Source organism: Pongo abelii, chromosome X (assembly GCF_028885655.2).
Source record: "Pongo abelii isolate AG06213 chromosome X, NHGRI_mPonAbe1-v2.0_pri, whole genome shotgun sequence".
Classification (NCBI taxonomy): Eukaryota; Metazoa; Chordata; class Mammalia; order Primates; family Hominidae; genus Pongo; species Pongo abelii.
The window spans coordinates 10,699,041-10,718,881 of record NC_072008.2 but is presented as its reverse complement, the minus strand read 5'-3'; the positions used below and the strand labels follow the sequence as shown (position 1 = coordinate 10,718,881).

The 19,841-nt window shown below is 38.9% G+C and overlaps 1 protein-coding gene across 5 annotated transcripts in view; it reads left to right on the top strand.

Moving 5' to 3' along the window:
- Nucleotides 1-19,841, top strand: part of MID1 (midline 1) — a 654,743-nt gene that overhangs the window by 420,222 nt on the left and 214,680 nt on the right. The window contains exon 1 of one of the 5 annotated variants that reach the window (XM_054544086.2): nt 2,627-2,915. The exons of 2 other annotated variants lie outside the window; for them this stretch is intronic. The gene's annotated coding sequence lies outside the window, so the exon portion shown is untranslated. 2 more of the 5 variants (XM_054544080.2, XM_054544083.2) reach the window with 2 other exon arrangements.

Below are 19,841 nucleotides of genomic sequence, written 5' to 3'. Positions count from 1 at the left end.
TTGTCAAATATAATCCCCAGATGGCTCCCAAATACCCTTGGTCACTAATATACCCCTCTTCATAGTAAGATAACTTTATCTGATGAATTTTAACTTCAAGAATGTAAAGATACGTATCTTCAAGCCTAGAAATTTGTCTTGAGCTCTCTGAAGGCTGAATAATTCTACTGCAGTCTGAAGACCTCGCCCTGAGTAGGGTTTTACACTCTGAATCAGTGTTGTCAGATGAGCAGATACAATGGCTTAACTGGTTGTGGAGAATAGGAAGAGCTGAGTTACCATGTGACCATAGCTGATACAATTGTTGCTTTAAAATGTAGAGGCAAGTTTCAAGGTAATGCTTTTGCATTAAGTGCTGCAAAGTTTTTAAGTGCCATGGCTATTCTAATTCTTTACTAATTACGTGTGTGTGTTACCTGTCACCTTCTCATAAAGAATAGTAATAATAATAATAATATCTGAGGTTTGTATAGTAGTTCACAAGGTGCTTTCACATTTGTTTTCATTGTTTCATTTAATCTTCGTAACAAAACCAAGGGGTCAGCATTACCTTCATCACGTTGTAGGTGAAGAAAGCAAGTCCAAGAAAGCTAAGTAACGAGGCAGAGACAGCCAGAGACTCAACTTAAGATCTTTTAAAGTAGAAACCACGGAAGTCTATCCCATCCTTTTCAGTTTGTCTCTTGACTTATGCTAAAACTCATTACACAGCAATAGGGGTCAACAAACTTTTTGTGGAAAGGGCCAGAGAGTAAACATTCTCAGCTCTGTGGACCAAGCAGTTCAATACTGCAACTACTCAACAGTGCCATTGTTGCACAAACACAGCCATGGACAATACTCAAATGAACGGGCATGGCTGTGTACTAATACACCTTTATTTATACCAACAGGCAAAGGATCGATTTGGCCCTCTGACCATAGTTTGCCCACCCCTGACATAAGAGGATGAGTAAACATACAGGAATCTCATGTCTATTTCTGCCCTTTTAACCACAATCCTTCCCTTCCCCTATAAGAAACTATCTTTATTAGATTCTTATTGATCCTTCTAGAGTTCCTGTTTTTGCAAATACAAGCCTATGCATATATAGACTTTTCATCCTCCCACTGCACCTCTCTTATTTCCCTCAGCCCCATGCCCTCTTCAGCACTTTGTTTTCATTGCCTGGGCATCTGTCTATATTAGTACATAGAGATCTGATATTCCATTTTGCCATTGCATAGTACTTCACTATATAGATATGCCACAGATTAGTCAATCTACTGCTGCCCATTTGTGTGGTTTCCTTGTATTGCTTGAAAATATGACATTTCTTGCTTTCTCTGGTGATTGTGTAGAATAGGTGCCTAGAAGTGGGATTGCTGGGAGGAAGGGTCCATGCATCTATAAATTTGTTAGATTGCCAAATCTCTCCCCCAACCCCAGATTGGTGGTGGTATATTATACTCCCAGCAGCAACCTATAAAAGTGCCCATTTCCCCAGAACCTCATCAATGGTGTATGAGCCAAACCTTTGAATTCAGTCCACTCTGACAGGCAGTAAATTATACTTCGGTGTAGTTTTAATTTACATTGATTGTATTGCAAATGAGAAAGAACACCTTTCCATGCATTTAAAGACCAATTATATGTCTCCTTTTGTTTCATAACCTTTGCCCATTTTTCTTTTGGGTGGTAGGTTTTTTTCTCTTTTCCAAGTTTGGGCATTCATTAAACATGAAGGAGATGGGCCCTCTGTCCCAGTTCATTATTTCTTTTGACTTGATATATGCTGTTTTATTTTGCCATGGAAAAGGTTTTTAAAATTTTTATGTAGATACATTTATTGATCATAGAGGTATATAGGTGTAGCTATAGATACAGACATAAATATCTTCTAGATTTTTTACTCTTTTTGTACTGGACATCTGAGATGAATGTAGGTGAAAAGGATAGAGGTGATGGTGAGAGTCAGAAAGATATTAGAGCTTTTATTTACAAGTAAGTTTGTATCCAAAATTCAAATGGATTATCCAGGTATTATTTTAAATATTAAGACCGGTGGCAGGTACTGGTACAGAGAACAACTGAGAATAGAGCAAAATGGCCAAGGAAAAGGAGGGAAAGGGAACTATTTTATATCAAGAAAATTATGATGCTAAACGAGTTCTAGTAAGGCTGAAACTCATGATATAGACACTTTAAATATTTTTGTAGTTGCTTACGTATAATTTTATGGCAAAATGTCTTAAATTGCGTATAAGATATTAGTATCATTGAGCTAGTGTTTAGTGGTGCTCCTTTTGAAGGTTATTATTCTGCTATCAGGTTACAAACTTTTTAGAATATTGAGTTCTGTGCTTTTGTTTGGTTTTGTCTGAATTCTCTGCCTAGTATGTTCATCTCATCCTATTCCCATTACTCCAGCAAAGGGGAATCAGAAAACTGAAGTTAAGAAAGACAGGTAAGTTATAGCATTTGCTATGCACCTCAGACTCATTTTTGCTATTGAGATGGCATTGTCACCAAGCAGAGGCAATTTTTTTTTCTGCAGAGGAGAGGCAGGACAGGGGCCTGGGGTGGGGGGTGCGGCCAGAACTGTGATGTCACAGATTGCATTGTCTCTTGGGAAACTCATCCATCAAACCGTCACCTCTGATTCTATGCAGGGTCACTACGAAAGAGGCAGCATGCCCCAGTTTGGGTATTCTGAAGCGTTAGTATGTAGTGGAGCTGGTGGTGTGAAGCTGATTCATTTTGTTTCAAAGCCCCAAATGGCATGCTGCCGAGCACAGGCACAAGCACAGCAGCGTCTCCTTAGAAATAATGACTCCAAGGCAAACAGCCCTCATTGCAAAATGTAGAAGTCTGCCATCTGCTTGTCTCCACTGTGGTTTATTCGTTTCAGGGTTTTAAATGACGTAATAAAAAGGTAAGTCTTCTTTTTAAAAACTGGAGGGGTAAGTGGGAATTCCAGATTGATTATAGCGTATCTGGAATATATGTAAGATATTTGTCTTAAGTTAGAAGAGGATTTGAATTTATAAAGTGTGACTATTATTTTCAAATGCAAGTGCAAATCCTGTCCTGGGAAGATAAGGTAAAATCCATATCTTAAAAAAAGAAGGTCACGCCTTACAACTTAGCAATTTTATTTGGTTTTAAAAACATGATTTTTTAAAAAATGAATTTTCATAAAGACAGTAATTTTCCAGATGTTCGATAGTACATATCGATCACTTTTTCATATATGATATTCCACCTTTTCTTGATGTTTTCAATCTATTTTCAGCTTTTGGATGAGTTAAAAACAAGCAGCTGCTATAAATTGTCAAGAGCTCTTAAAATGAGGTGCCAGATAGATTTGGGAAGCGTCTAGCTGATTTCTACATAACTCGTTTGGAATTACTCTGTTGTGGGAGGGAGTATAAAGGGTCATAAGACTCAGATGAAGTTCGAAGCTGAGGTGTCCCCTCTCCCATCCCTGAGGGATAGTGACCAGGGTTTGGAGATATAGGAGGAAGCAAATGCACACCTCCGTGCCTCGCCATGACCTATCGTATTCCAGTCGATGAGGAGTCCAGAGGGCTGGGATCCATGACTCCCTGAGGATTCGCCTGGCAGGAATGAATGCCAGCAAACACCCCCCTTCCATCCCCTCCCCTCCTCGCTCCCCAGGAGAGGCGCTTCTGCAGAAGTCATTTGGTGTGTGTGCTGGTTTTCCTTGTGAGAGGATTAGAGAATAGGGGAGTGCTTTGTAAGAAAAATCCTGGGAGAGGTTGCTGGGAAGAAATCAAACAGAGGGAAGGAAGACTTCAGCTTTCAGAGTCCCCTCAGTCAAGTAAGTCTGAGACCCAGTTGCCTGGCCTAGAGCAGCTGAGGGGTTGTTTCCTTTCGTCCACGCTAGGAGAAACTGGTAAGGCTCATTTTATTCTCTACTGCTCTGGGATGCTACTGTAATTGCTTTACTGAAGCGCAGGGGTCAGAAGGGAGGGAAGTTGGTTAGTGACTCTGCGGACATCCTGCATCGTCTCTGTCTGGTGTATGAGGACGGCGCTGTTTCTGGTACAAAGGGCTGGTAGCCACAGAACAATTTTACTTTTCCCAAACTTGATTAGCATCACTTCTGAGCAACTGACTTAAGCAAAACGCATGCCCACGCAGAAACTATACCCCATAGAGGAATGCACTTATCTATCAGATACTCGGATCTTGAAAGCATTTCTATCTCAATTTGATTAGTTTGGGGGGTACAACTTCAGGAGAGTAAGAGAAAAACCCGGTCCTTCTGGAAATGTTTCAATTGTCTGTTTCCTGTGAGAATGTATTTTTGCTATTGTATGTATCACCTGTTTTGTAACAAGAGCTGTTCAGATCCAAGCCACTGTTAAAAATCCAAGTAGTACCTAGCGCAAGTTCAAGACACTGTGAAGGGAGGGGAGAGTGTTCACACTCAAGTGAGGAAAATGGAACTTGAAGAACTTTATATTCTTTATCTGTATGCAGAGGAGTTCTAATTGGAAAGAAGAAATGAGGAAGCTGCCCTAGAGTCAGAAAGAATAGGTACACGTTTCCTTCAACATTTTCAAAGAATCAGCTTATGCACACAGCCTTCTTGGGCAAATGTTGCTTCTTACTCCCTAATTCCATTCAAATAGAGCTGACTTTCATATTTGTGTGAAGATATATATAGAATACATTATTTATATTACTTATATATTTAAAATTTATATGTATACTCACACACATATAAATATATCCTTTTATCATATCCTGGCAAACTTGAGCCTGAAGAGTTTAGAAATATATTGATTCAGTCTGAAGCAAATTATCCCTTAAGCAAGCTACAAAAGTCCTTCTGAGAGGCATGTTTGGAGTTGGGGGCTGTGTGAAGAAGAGAGAAGTGGCAGACAGCTGTTGTTTCTGTGATGGACAAGTCCAGAAGCCTTTCCTCATAGCTGAGAACCAAATTCCTAAAAACTCTGCGCACCCCTCCCCCATCACCAAGACAGAGTAGTAATCTTTGTTGTTGTTTTTGCCCTGAGAAAATTTGAGTGCTGCCTAATTTAGGGGGCTCTCTGCATTTTTTCCTCCTCATTAAAATAAAACTAGAAGCATTGCTAAATGCAAAGTTCTGATGATGGATGTTTCGTTTCTAAACTTAACATATGCCAATACACTTATTATCATTTCGGTTGAATCTGCCCATCATGAAAACACTGATCAAGTAAAATGATTCAACACAAATTATTCAAGTCTGCAACTGTTACTTCAGTTTACTTAATTCTACAGTCTTAAGATGATGTGATTATTGGAATATTCAAAAATTGAAAATGCATGCCATTTATTTCATTAATAACAACCAGGTTATTTAAACTATAGGTTATAAACTATAGGTTTCAACTACAGGTTATAAACTATTTAAATACAGTTTCTTTGCATGCACATTGATATGAAAACCTGAAGAAATATATGCTTTTTCTTTTAAAATAAAATAATTATTTGCCTGAGATATCCTTTGCCAAAAAATGAAAGTCAATTCCCTTTCAATTTCAGTTTTTTATTCTTTTCTCAACTGAAAATGCTAATTCGACCAAAAGGTGTTATCTTTGCCTTTAGGAATTGTTTACGGAATGCTGGCAGTCAATTTGGGAGTCCTGAGTGTGAGATAACAGTTAATCAATTTATCTGTGAACTGTAAAGTTTTCAGGTTTTGATCAACATTATTCACTATTCTCCGCCCCATGCTCATTCTGGTTATAAAGACTATTTACCTTCATTATTATATTTGAACCTGAGAGCGTCGAGTTTATTAGAATTGATTTTCTTTCCAGGTTGATCTTCTGAAATACTTTGGCCATTTTTCGCTACTGCCTTATGAGGTTTTCATTCATCTGGCATATATTTATTGAGTGCATGGGTGTCACTAATATGGCGCACGTTTGCTGTTAGAGATGAAAGCTGTGTTTTGTGGAGTTTATTGCAGAGGCAACCAAGGCTAGAAGGGAAAGACCAACTCATGCTGTTCTAACAATTGTTTGCCAGCTCCCGTGGTTCAATTGTGAGTGTGGTTTCAGCAACAACGAAAAACTCTTAATTCTTCTGAATTATTGATACATTAAAATATATTACTGGCTACTTGGAACCTGTGAGCTGAGTTAATCAATAATCCTCTCACATTGCACAAGACCCACTGTGTGTTATTCTCATCACTGGCCATTTAAATAATTCAAAAGAAAGGTTTCTCGTGAATTAACCTTGCCATTGCACAAATTGGGAAAATACAGAACAAAACATTCCAGCATCCTTAATCTTTAGAGCTTATAAATTACTGTTCCTTCTCATTTTTTTCTTGATGTATTAGTTTTTTCTGTTAGATGACTTTTGTTAAGTGTTTTGATATATCATAATAATGCACATAATTTGCAATAATGTCAATAAGAAAAAAGAATCATGGGAAAGAAATGAACATGTCTTGAATCCACCATATACCAGACACTGCCCTGGCCCCTTTACAAGCGTGTTATCATTTACTCTTCTCAACAAAACTGCAAAATAGGTATTATTGGGCCCATTTTAAAGATGAGGGAATGAAGGACCAGAGAATTTAAGAATAAAATCATGCCACACTACTAAGGTAGCAAACCCAAATCTGTTCCCTGCTCCACAAAAGCACTTTTTAGCACACTTCTATATTGCTCTCTTACCATTCATGTCTTTCTTCCCAGATCTCATATCAATTGAGAACTCACTATAGCTTACCTTAATGCTTCCAGAGAATCTCCCTTGACAGCTTCTGCCTGTTCCCTATCTTCCTTTATGATCAGAGAGCCAACACATATAACTATGGATTGGACAGGCACCATATGTATTTACTTGTAAAAATGCCTTTTGAAACATCAAGGTAGAAACATCATATTAGGTTAAAATACAGAATACAGTATTTTAGATTTGCTCAGTTAAGAGAAATTACAGACTTGGTTTAGTTTGGTTTCTGGCCATGCCTGCCCTGGTTTCCACCAGGTATCCAGTAGGGAGCCCTGGTCTGCATGTACGCTGTGACATATTTGTTTGTATAGAGATCTGCTTGTATAAAGATCTAGGTTTCTATACCGACTCAGCCTCACTTTCTGCCCCCAGCAGGTGAGCAGAAGACAGGATGGAGTTGTAGAAAAATGCATCCCTTACCCCCATCTGAAGTTACTGGTTGAGGGAAAGAAAATCATAACACATCATTAATAAAAAGAATTCTAAATATATCAGTGCATTAGTCTGGTACTCTCATAGTATAGTCATTCATTTACTGCAACACAATTATTTAGTCAGCACTGTCTATCCAACTGCCTTGTGTACTAGTTTCCAATGGCTACTGTAATAAATTACCACAAATTATTAAAAATTTAAACAACACGGCCAGGCGCAGTGGCTCATACTTGTAATCCCAGCACATTGGGAGGCTGAGGCAGGAGGATCACTTGAGCCTAGGAGTTCAAGACCAGCTTGGGAAACATAGAGAAACTCCTCCTCTGCAAAAAAATAAAAAGTTAACTGGGTGTGGTAGCACATGCCTGTGGTCCCAACTACAAGGGATGCTAAGGAGGGAGGATCCTTTGAGGCCAGGAGTTTGAGGCTGCAATGAGCTATAATCATGCCACTGCACTCCAGCCTGCCCATCTCAAAAAAAAAAAAATTAAACAACACAAATTTATTTTATTACATTCCTGGAGGTCTGAAGCACAAAGTGGATCTAAAATCAAGGTATCAGCAGGCCTGCATTCCTTCTGAAGGCTCTAGACAAGAATCTGTTCCCTGCTTTTCCAACTTCAAGAGGCTTCTGGCACTCCTTGGCTCATGGCGCTGCATGTTTCTGACTCTGCTTCATTCGTCACATTGCCTTCTCTGACTCTTCTGCCTCCTTCTTTCCACTATAAGGACCTGTGCAATTACACTGGGGCCACCAGGTGACCCCATGGAAATCTTCCCATCTCGCATCCTTAGGTCTAACCATATTGAAGGATGTCGAAGGATGTGGTTAAACATCCTTAGCCACATCTGCAAGGTCCCTTTTGCCATGTAACATAACACATACAAAAGTTTGGGAGATTAGAACATGGACATCTTCGGTGGGGAGCATTGTTCTGACTAACACATCTACTTTCAATTTTTTTTTTTTTTTTTTTTTTTTTGAGACAGGGTCTCGCTCTATCACCCAGACTGGAGTGCAGTGGTGCAAACATGGCTCACTGCAGCCTCAACTTCCTGTGGTCAAGTGATCCTCCCACCTCAGCCTCCTGAGTAGCTGGGACTATAGGCATGCACCACCACGCTCAGCTAATTTTTGTATTTTTTGTAGAGATGGGGTTTCACCATGTTGCCTAGGCTGGTCTGGAACGCCTAGGCTCAAGCGGTCCACCTGCCACAGCCTCCCAAAGTGCTAGGGTTACAGGTGTGAGCCACCATGCCCGGACACAAATTTCTTTATATTGACTTGATATGTATTTATTCCATGATCTTGTAGGCAGTAGGGAGCCATGGAAATATTTCAAGTGGAGAGGTGAAATGAAAATGATCAGGTTTCCATGTTAGAAAGCTCACTGAGAGAGCCCTATGGAGATGGAGGCCCAACTAGGCTGCCTACTGGAATGCAGGAGAGAGAGGTCGAGAACATGACTTCTGATAGAATCTGCAGAGAAAAGGACAAGAAGTTTGAGAAATACTAAGGACAGTGCATTGGCAGGACAGCTGAGAGGAAGAGGTTTGTGACTTGGGTATCTCAGGTAGATGATGGGGAGGTAGAGAGGATGGGGGACTCTGAGAAGATGTGTGTATGCTGCACTAGGACCTGGGGATAGAACACCGGCCAGAAACACCTTTTCTCCTAAGAAGCTAAAAGCCCATCTGTGAAGACACCAGTAATAATAATAGGAATAACTCATATTCACTGAGTACTTTAGCTTCTTCCAAGCACACTACATTTAATTTTCATATCAACCCTCTTTGGTAGACACTAGTAACATTATCATCTCAGTTTTCTGATGAAGAAACTGAAGCAAGGAGACCTTATGTGATTTGCCCAACATCATGCAATTTGTAAGGAGAGAGAAGGCAGTTGAAGTCAAGTAGTCTGGCTCCAGAATCCGCGGTTTTAATTCTTACACTCTACTGCCTTGCTTAACAACCTATTATAATTTTGTGAGATATTTAGTATGAGAGCTACCTGTACATTTAATGGGGGCGGGAGTGAACCACAGGGTTAGCAATTACTGCTATCAAGATGAACTGTGAATTTTTCTGAGGCACATTCCTGTAGACGCCTGGCTATCAGTAGGGTGTGATCCATGACAAAATAAAACATTTATATGGAGCATTAGCCTGGACATCAGGGCAAAATTGGAGAAAGTTCTTATTTCCCTGCTCTCTAAGAATTTATAACCATACTGAGAAAACCATATTGCAATCATAAAAAATAGACGACCAAAAATTAAATGGTTCCAAGGCCCTCTGGATAAATATGAAGTGAGAGCATAGTTCTTTTCTAAAAGAGAGTGGGAAAGAACAAGGCAATAAGAAGGTCAAGATGATGGGATGCAGAGCCATTGTGTACATTCATTGAATGACTGAATGTGTTATGCACTTGCATTCTCCCATTTCCAACAACACTATAAAATAATGGCAGGGTGAAATTTGAATCCCAAGGTCTCTCACTCTGCTATGTGTGTGTGTAAAGAATGCTGGGACAGAGCTCCCTTTGAATAAAATTTTTAAATGCCTTAGGAATCCTAAAATGATGCTTACATTTTGTAAGGTCTTGATACCTTGACGTAGTTGTTCTTCATTATCATTATCATTGACTAGTTGTTGGGTGGAGCTGCCCTGTGTGTGTGTGAAGATTTCAGTATCACTCAATATAGGTGGATCTTTAAAAGAAAATCATGCCAAGAAAGATATATGTAAACTTATTTTTTTTTACATTCTCTTTTATTTTCTTTAATATTCTGTATCTTTGTAGAAGCTATAATATGGAATTATAGACTATTTACTTATGGGCTTTAAAAAGCACTGTGGTAATCATTAGGTAATAAATTTCTTACCAAGAGATATTACTGAAAGGAATGTGGTTTTTATTCTTTTATAGCCAGATCACCAGGAAGATATGAGACCTTGCTATTTAAGTTTGCTTTTTAATTTGTGTAACAGAAAGATTCATATTTAACCTTTCCTACTAGACATGTATTTAACAAATAATTATTTGGTATCTACTATGTGAAAGGCACACATTTTATCCCATTTGTTCCTTGCAATTCTTGTTAGGAAAGACCCTCTTTACAGTGGAAGAAGGAGAATCTCAGAGAATGGCCCAGCCAGACTTGAACTCCTGTCTTCTGGGCTGAGCCCAGAAGACTTGCTCCCATGTCCTTTAACCTACTTAGCTAAGACAGATATTCAAAGCCACTGAGGAAGGACTCCATATTTCTTCATTTGGAACAGCAAACTAGGAGAGTTTGGTTATATCCCCATGACCAGTGGTAGGTATATTTTGGGGCAATTATCTATATGCTAAAATCAATATTGCTATTTATCGAGATAATCTACAGCTTGCCTTAAAGATAGAGAGGGGATTTCAAAGTCTATTTGTTGAAAAGATTACTCTCTGGAATTGTATAATTTGCTTCAAAGTGAGACTTGCAAAAAATTTGAGATTTATCCCATAGCTGTCTACCCAATCCCTGAAAGATTTACATTCAAGGTGACATCTGTTCAGGCTTACACACTGCTTACCTATGTGTTGGTGAAACACTTTCTGTGAACCTTCTAAATGTTCTCACCCCACTCTGACTTCACCCAATATTCATGACAAGAAGAGGACAAAGCTAGAATTATTATACCAGAGTATCTGACCCTGGGTTCAATGCTGAGAGTGGGTCACAATTAATTTTAATAGAAAATAACATATAATTACTGACAGGTGCCTTGGGGCATGGGAAAATAGCATTTAAAATAATGTTTTTAGTGATACATTGCCTACAGGATGACATCATGCAAGCTTAATGGCAATGCTTGAAGGTGAGAACTGACTATCATGTTGAAAGGGAAAGTTTGTTCAGATTTATTCATCCACCATCAGGGAATCAAACGTGTCCTAGATTTCTAAGACTAATGAAACAAGAAAGTAAAATCTACTATGGAAACCTAAATAAATACAGTTATCAATGTGCTGATAAGATCTGCAAAGACTAATAGCATAAGCCCTTAATGAAAAATTATTTTATTCAATGACTTTCCAATACAAAAGTTAGATATCCTTACATCAAAGTAATACTGTATTATTCTTCCCTATAGTTCTGTACCACAAGGAAAAATTAGTGCTTTATTTTTGCTAATTCACAAATTTGTTAAAGTGATCAACAAATTTAATTTCCATATACATGTGTAACTTCAAATGTACAGAGGCGTGAAGCTACTGCAAACACAAGCTTGCTCACTAAATTTTATTTGATAATATCTATTGCCTTGCCATATAACGGCAAGAGCAAACATTCTAAAACTTCTAAGTAAAAGGAAATCATCCGTCTTTTTAAATTATGTGAACTTTACCTTATTTGTAAAGTAGTGTATAGAACCAAGAAAAGTGTGGGAAATTGGAACATAATTGGAATGTAATAGGCATTTAAGCCTTATATTTTCACAACAAAATTGTCTTAAATTAAAATAAAAATGATATGCACATAGGATGTGTTTATCCGAATGTGGGCTGAAGGGCTGTAAAGATACCAGTATGTATTAGAACGATATGAATAATTTATTTTATAATGTAAAACCTAATAAAGATTTAATGATCACCCATAAGCCTTTAAAATTATGTGAGTAATAGCACTATGGCAGGCAAATACAGGCAGCTATTACAGCTCTACCAAAACTCTGTTTATAACTCTTTGTATGTTACTTTTTGGAAAGGGTGGGTCACAGAATGATGTAATAAATGGTTGCAAAGAAGTTTCTGTCCCAAAATGCCTGTTCAGTGAATTCTAGAGCTCAAGCTGCTTTTCTCTAAAACCATGCAATACATGCCTTTGCTTCAGGACTGGACTAACCATTTTCTTATTTATAAATTTAATGACTTCAATATTATGGAGTAACTTCGGTGAAGAAAAATTGTTTTAGGGGCTTACTTTCCTACAACGATTGTTGCCCTGTTGCTTTTAATTCCATTTGAATGCATGCTATGGAGTAGTTGAGTTAAATCCATGGCATCTTGGTTATTCTTCACGGATGAGTTCCAGTTCTTTGGGTGATACAACTAAAAGCTCACAAGATGCTGTGTATCGGCAATGAAACAATCAGTCTTTGAGCTTTGGAGAAATTACTCAACCAGCGAATTAATCATTGCGATTCTGGTCCCCCTTCACAAATGCTAGGTCTCCGAAAAGACTCCCCCCACACACCCCTGTTCCTGGTGCTCTTATTAAAGGTGTAAAATTTCATAAACCTTTAGTAAAACATTATGAATTCTCTTTTTGTGCAATACAGCTGGTATTTTTTCCAGACATATATTTCCATAATTAAACATCCTAAAATACAAATCCCATTATTATTTGTTATGTCTAGTCAGTAATTAGACCTCAGCTGGTAGGGCAATTTCAGAACAGAGTTTACCAATTTACATACTAATCCAGCAGAGTCTGGTGGGACATGATTAGCATAGATTCAGTCAACATCTTAATTAGCCCTAATCCCAGCATGCACTCCGAGGTGCCTTTACCCCACCCCCACTCGTGTAGGTCTTGTTTAGCTGACTATTTTCCTTCAACAAATTCCAGCTCTTCCAAACATATTTTCCAGTGCTCTTTTTTCACAGAGGAGATGATTACATCTCAACGTGGTATGCCAAGGAGGACATTTTGTGTAAAGCCAGGGAAATGTGAGGCATTGGGCCAGGCGAGTGGTGCATACACAAGTCTGAAGCAAAATCAAGGTACCAGAATCTGTTCTTCTAGAATGTTAGAGTATACCCACTCCCCTGTCCCACCCTCAACTCTAGGTAGCAAGATCTGTAAACCATTCCAAACCTGTGAGAATTTTACCTATTTTGTAAGAAGAATATTCCTTATTCCTGTCCATGATCAGGAGCCCATTTCATCATTTACCAGCTTTCATGTCAGGAAATTCCTTATACCTAACTGAAATCCCCCATATTGCATATTTAAGCCCCCTGCCTTTCTATCCATCCATAGTGGAAACAGAGAACAGGTGGCCACCTATGAAAAGCTTGTCTTATAGCTGAGGACCATAATTAAATTATCTCCTTTACCTTCTCTTCTTCAGGTTGGATTTTTCCAGCTCCTCAACTTTCCTCTGAGCTCCCTTTTCTTCACCTCTTTGATCTTTGTGGTTTTCCTCTGAACTCTTTCCAAGTTCCCCACACCCCCTTTAATTGTGCTCAGAACTAGGCCGAGTATCTTTGAAATCATTTGAATGGCCAGATTTCCTCAGGATAAATACCAACACTTGAGTGTACCTCCATATCCAATTTACTTCTAGAATCAGTGCCTGCTGTTAGTTAGCTGGCTAGTTTCACTTATTCCTCTTCCATTTTTCAAAAAACTCATTTGGTGTGCTATTGCATAATCTAGAGGGGATTTCTTCTATTTGCTTTTTTTTTTTTTTTTTTTTTTTGCAGTTTATCAAGGGCACTTTGAGTTTCAATTTCAATTTGCAAAGCTATAAACTACCAGTATCTCCTGCTAAGGTTTGAAGTCATTTGCAAATTCAATTTGAGCATTACCAATAAATTATTGCACAATCCTAGGGGAAAGACCTCAATAGGGACTGAGAAGATCCCAGGAGATTATCACTTGCTAACACCTTCATCTCAAGATTCTTCTCTCTGCTTTCACTGTTCTCTGCCACTCTTTCCCACTTTGACCTTTGTCTTATAACATAGCCTTTCCCTATTTCACTCTTTTTTCTCTCTTTTTTTTTTTACTTATTCTTTCTCTCTCATCGTGTCTTGCGTTTTCACTCAACACTTTCCAGCCATCCCCTGCTTGAGATTGTTCCCCATCCAGAAAATGTGTCTGGTCATAGGGAAGAGACAATGGAATAAGAGAAACATCCCAAACAATTTTCCTTTTTGGCTTTGTACTGACCTAGCTGAAATCAGGTCATATGTGTCACAGAAAAAAGCAAGTCAAAAGTGCTGACTGATGGATATAATAAACATCAGGGCAAAGAAGTGAAGATGGCTACTTGGCCAGGCGGGGTGGCTCATGCCTATAATCCCGGCACTTTGGGAGGCCGAGGTGGGTGGATCACTTGAGCCCAGGAGTTTGAGACCAGCCTGAGCAACATGGCGAGACCTTGTCTCTACAGAAAATAAGAAAATTAGCTGGGTGTGGTGGCGTGTGCCTGCAGTCCCATCTACTCCAGAGACTGAGGTGGGAGGATTGCTTGAGCCCAGGAGATCAAGGCTGCAGTGAGCTAGGATTGCACCACTACACTCCAGCCTGGGCGACAAAGCAAGAATCTGTCTCAAAAAAAAGTGGCTATTTGAGTCTAGCAGTGACAGGTCAGGAACCGTTTGCAGCCTTGAAGCCTCAAGACCTTTCTGGCCACACAAAAAGAGCTAGTCAGAGTGTTGCGAGGTTCGTGTGTAAAAGAACCAGCCGAACTCACCTCCAGACTCTAGCTTGATTTGTCAGGGGCCAAGCATGTGTTTTGAATTCCAGAAGGTGTCCCAGCTTGCTTTAAAAGTCAGGGTCTGTATCAATCTCTGTCTAGAGGCTTAAGAATCCTTAAGATTATAAAAGGTTTATTCATATGGCTTTGGAGATTTTTTTGAAATAGTTGTACATCTGTGAGCAAGAAGCAGGTGTGAGGGCTTTGACCTAGATGTCTTCATAGCCAAAAATATCTCTTGCTATTAAGAACTACAAAAACGGTTCAAATATCTCATATTGTTGCACTACTTCAGGGGCTACGGATGGAAGATCAAATGCCAAGGATGATGTTGGGAGTCTCTGTTTGACTGGTTGGTTGATTTGGTTTGTTTTTTATTTTTGTATGGCTGCTTGAATTGTGTGTGTGTATTTGATGCAACTTAAAGTTTTAAATTTCCTCACCAATAAATAACTTACATTCTAGATGTTTAATTAATATGCATATCCTTGATCTCCTTGTTTCCCATTCTAATTTCTGATGACTTTTCTGAAATCATGTGAGGCAAATACACTCTCCCACTTTTCACCTGACCAGACCCAGAAGTGTGTGCAAGAAAGGACTTTGAAGGTTAGTTTAGTGACTACCAGGAGCCATCACAGAGGCTTTACCAGCTCAAGTTAAGAAAAGGATTATTAGCGGAAATGAAATACGGTGCAGTCACTTTGGAAATGGTTTGGCAGTTCCTCAAAAAGTTAAACATAGGGTTACCATATGATCCAACAAGTGTACTTCTAGGTATATATCCAAGAGAAATGAAAACGTATGTTCACACCACAACATGTATATGAATGTTCATAGCAGCATTATTTACAATAGCCAAAAAGTGGAAACAGCCCAAATGTTTATCAATGGATGAATGGATAAATAAAACGTAGCATATTGCTGGGCGCGGTGGCTCATGCCTATAATCGCAGCACTTTGGGAGGCCAAGGCAGGTGGATCATTTGAGGTCAGGAGTTTGAGACCAGCCTGGCCAACGTGGTGAAACCACCATCTCTACTAAAAATACAAAAAAAAAAAAAAAAAATAGCTGGACGTGGTGGTACATGCCTGTAATCCTAGCTTCTCAGGAGGCTGAGGCAGGAGAATCGCTTGAAACCGGGAGGCGGAGGTTGTGGTGAGCCGAGACCACACCTTGCACTCCAGCCTGGGCAAGAAGAGCCAAACTCTGTCTCAAAACAAACAAACAAACAAACACATACACACACAAAACAAGCAAACAAACAAAAACCCTCTTTTAACTCCATAGTTAAAACCATAGTTTTGCATTCCTAGCTGTCATGAGTGAAGCTGAGATTTAAAAAAGTAATACAGGACTATCACAAACCAAAGTTACATCTAACATAAATGTCCATTCATATTTCATTTGGCTGTGATTGTGTATTTGTGGCATGTATATGGGTGTGTAGGGAGGATGCGTGTGTACTCATACAATGTTAGGATCAACAGGACCATAGGAATCTCCTAATTCAAGCTCAATATTAACATATTCAATATACATAGGTTCGATATTTATAATATATACTGCTGATTGTGCAATAATTCTTCACATTCCCATGGCCTTCTTTAGGAGGCCATCATAGCACACATCTAATTTTATCCTAACATAATTCTACGAGCTTGCTAGAGGGCATCATTATTATTCTACTGAGAAAACGGGCAGCTAATTCCAAAGAGGTCCAGCTTTGGCTCAGTCTTACACGGCATGGGAATGGTGAGGTTGAGGATTAAAATCCAGATTCCACATCCTTGCTCAGAGTACTTCATTCTGGCCCACAATCTCTAAAGCTACAACTGTCTAAATACACTGTCTACACTGTCTTGTATAATATCTGAAACAGTGCATGTTGGAGGGAGAGATCTATTAAAATGATAATAGGAGTTAGTTAATTCTTTTTAAACTGTAACAATTAAAAGCATTTTGTGAGTGACCTAGGAACACTTGGCTCTGTATCATAACCCCTTTCTCTTTTCTTTTCTTTTTTTTTAAGTTTAGTTGAGATACAATTCACATACCACACAATGTACCCATCGAATGTGGACAATTTAATGTTTTAAAGTATATTCCCAGTGTCCTACAACCATCACCACCATCTAATTTTAGAACAGCTTTATCCCCCCAATAAAAGAAATGCTGTGCCTATTAGCAGTCACTCCCTTTCCCCCTACCCTTCACCTCTAGCCCCTTGCAACCACTAATTGACTTTCTATCTCTATGAATTTGCCTATTCTGGACATTTCACATAAATGGAATCCTACAATATGTGATCCTCTGTGACTTCCTTCTTTCTCTGAGCATGATGTAGCATGTATCAGCAGCTGAATAATACTTTTTAGAGCTGAATACTATCCGGTTGTATGGATATGCATGGATATCCTGCATTTGTTTTTTTGTTTGTTTTTTGTTTGTTTGTTTGCATTTAGACAGTTGTAGCGTTAGAGATTGTGGGCCAGAATGAAGTACTCTGAGCAAGGATGTGGAATCTGGATTTTAATCCTCAACCTCACCATTCCCATGCCGTGTAAGACTGAGCCAAAGCTGGACCTCTTTGGAATTAGCTGCCCGTTTTCTCAGTAGAATAATAATGATGCCCTCTAGCAAGCTCGTAGAATTATGTTAGGATAAAATTAGATGTGTGCTATGATGGCCTCCTAAAGAAGGCCATGGGAATGTGAAGAATTATTGCACAATCAGCAGTATATATTATAAATATCGAACCTATGTATATTGAATATGTTAATATTGAGCTTGAATTAGGAGATTCCTATGGTCCTGTTGATCCTAACATTGTATGAGTACACACGCATCCTCCCTACACACCCATATACATGCCACAAATACACAATCACAGCCAAATGAAATATGAATGGACATTTATGTTAGATGTAACTTTGGTTTGTGATAGTCCTGTATTACTTTTTTAAATCTCAGCTTCACTCATGACAGCTAGGAATGCAAAACTATGGTTTTAACTATGGAGTTAAAAGAGGGTTTTTGTTTGTTTGCTTGTTTTGTGTGTGTATGTGTTTGTTTGTTTGTTTGTTTTGAGACAGAGTTTGGCTCTTCTTGCCCAGGCTGGAGTGCAAGGTGTGGTCTCGGCTCACCACAACCTCCGCCTCCCGGTTTCAAGCGATTCTCCTGCCTCAGCCTCCTGAGAAGCTAGGATTACAGGCATGTACCACCACGTCCAGCTATTTTTTTTTTTTTTTTGTATTTTTAGTAGAGATGGAGTTTCTTCCTGTTGGTCAGGCTGGTCTCAAACTCCTGACCTCAGGTGATCCGTCCACCTCAGCCTCCCAAAGTGCTGGGATTACAGGCGTGAGCCACCACACCCAGCCAAAAGAGTTTTTAAAAAGAGCAAAAAAGGCAAAGGAAATAAGATCCAATTATGCCTCCAGATTTATGAGAATTGTAAATACTGTTTTAATAACTTCTAGAAGACTGTCTGAAACAGTAAAAGTAAGTAGATTTCTCATTCATAACTGTTTACAGAATTCTTTTCTGAACAAGTTGAAAATTCAGGGTAAAGAGATTTTCTTTGAGAAAGTTAACTCATTGTCCAAAATTCCTTTGACTCCAGAAGCCAAGACAAATTTTGAGAGTAATGTCATATGGTTCTGTAATAGTAATATTCTAAGCTCTACTGAGACAGCATATTCTTCTACAAGTAGGAAAAATATATTTTTATTAGGTATGAAAAATAGATTTTTGATATATCTTTTTTTATTATGAAATAGTTGGAGACACAATGCCGGGTGTGGTGGCTCATGCCTGTAATCCCAGCACTTTGGGAGGCCGAGGCGGGTGGATCACGAGGTCAGGAAATCGAGACCATCCTGTCTAACACGGTGGAAACCCCGTCTCTGCTAAATATACAAAAAATTAGCTGGGTGTGGTGGTGGGTGCCTGTAGTCCCAGCTACTCGGGAGGCTGAGGCAGGAGAATGGCATGAACCCAGAAGGCGGAGTTTGCAGTGAGCCGAGATCGCACCACTGCACTCTAGCCTCGGCAACAGAGCGAGACTCTATCTCAAAAAAAAAAAAAAAAAAAGAAATAGTTGGAGACACACAAGAGGTTGCAAAACTAATGCAGAGAGTTCCCCCATACCATTCATGTGGCTTCCCCTAATGATAACATCTTTCATAACCACAGTAATGTCAAAACCAGGACATTGACTTTGACACAGTACTGTCAAAAATAGATTTTCATAGTGGCAAAATTTCCCTTAGAAATTGGACAACAAATTATCACATCATTTCAAGACTCAAGTGTCACAGTTGGATCAAGCTTTTATTATTAAAGGGTATAATTTGATTATTTATGTAAACAAGCGTTGCCCTAAGTGTTTTTTTTAATTACATGCATTGAAACCTGAATAATAGTTCATTTCAGCTTACATTTGTATCTAAAAATACTAATAAGCTCCACTTCAAAATATATAGTACTATTTTTAAAAACTCTGTGTCGCTTTCAAACAACACTTAGATCATTAAATTAGATCCTCATTGTTTCCTCAGAGGTGACAGGCATTATTAAAATGTATTCTGCATATTTTGTTTCTGTAATTATGTCTAATCAGTGTGAATTGATGCTGTGGAAAATACTTAATTAAAACCACATATTTCAGCTATAAGTGGGAAACAAAGGAGAAACTCTCATAGTTTGACTCTAAATGACAAAAACTGATAGAAAGTTGAAATATTAGACAAGACCAGCAGCCCGGAAAAAAAAAATGTGTTAATAGGTAGAAAATGCAAAATGTCTATAGAAATATCCTGACCTTAAAACAAGAGAAAGGGCTTTGTCATTGTGTATTCTTTTTCCCCTGCAGAATCGATTCTGAAAGATGTGGAGATCTCATAAACGTCTCCAAAGAACAGTTCACAGCACCCAGGGAGTGAGGCTTTCTGAAAGAAATGCCTTCCCATGCCGTGTAAATGGCATGTGTCAAGGGGGAAAGGCCCCAGCGCTGTGGTGATTGAGCAGGGGCTGCTGTGGGCAGCTTCCTTTGTGTACTGATCATTTACATGACTTAAACACAACAATGTGCTCCATCGTCAATAACACAAGACGCTTTGCCATAGCAACAGTTTCAGAATGTGGCACAGCCTCAGTGGTGTCCCTGAAACAGAAAAGTTC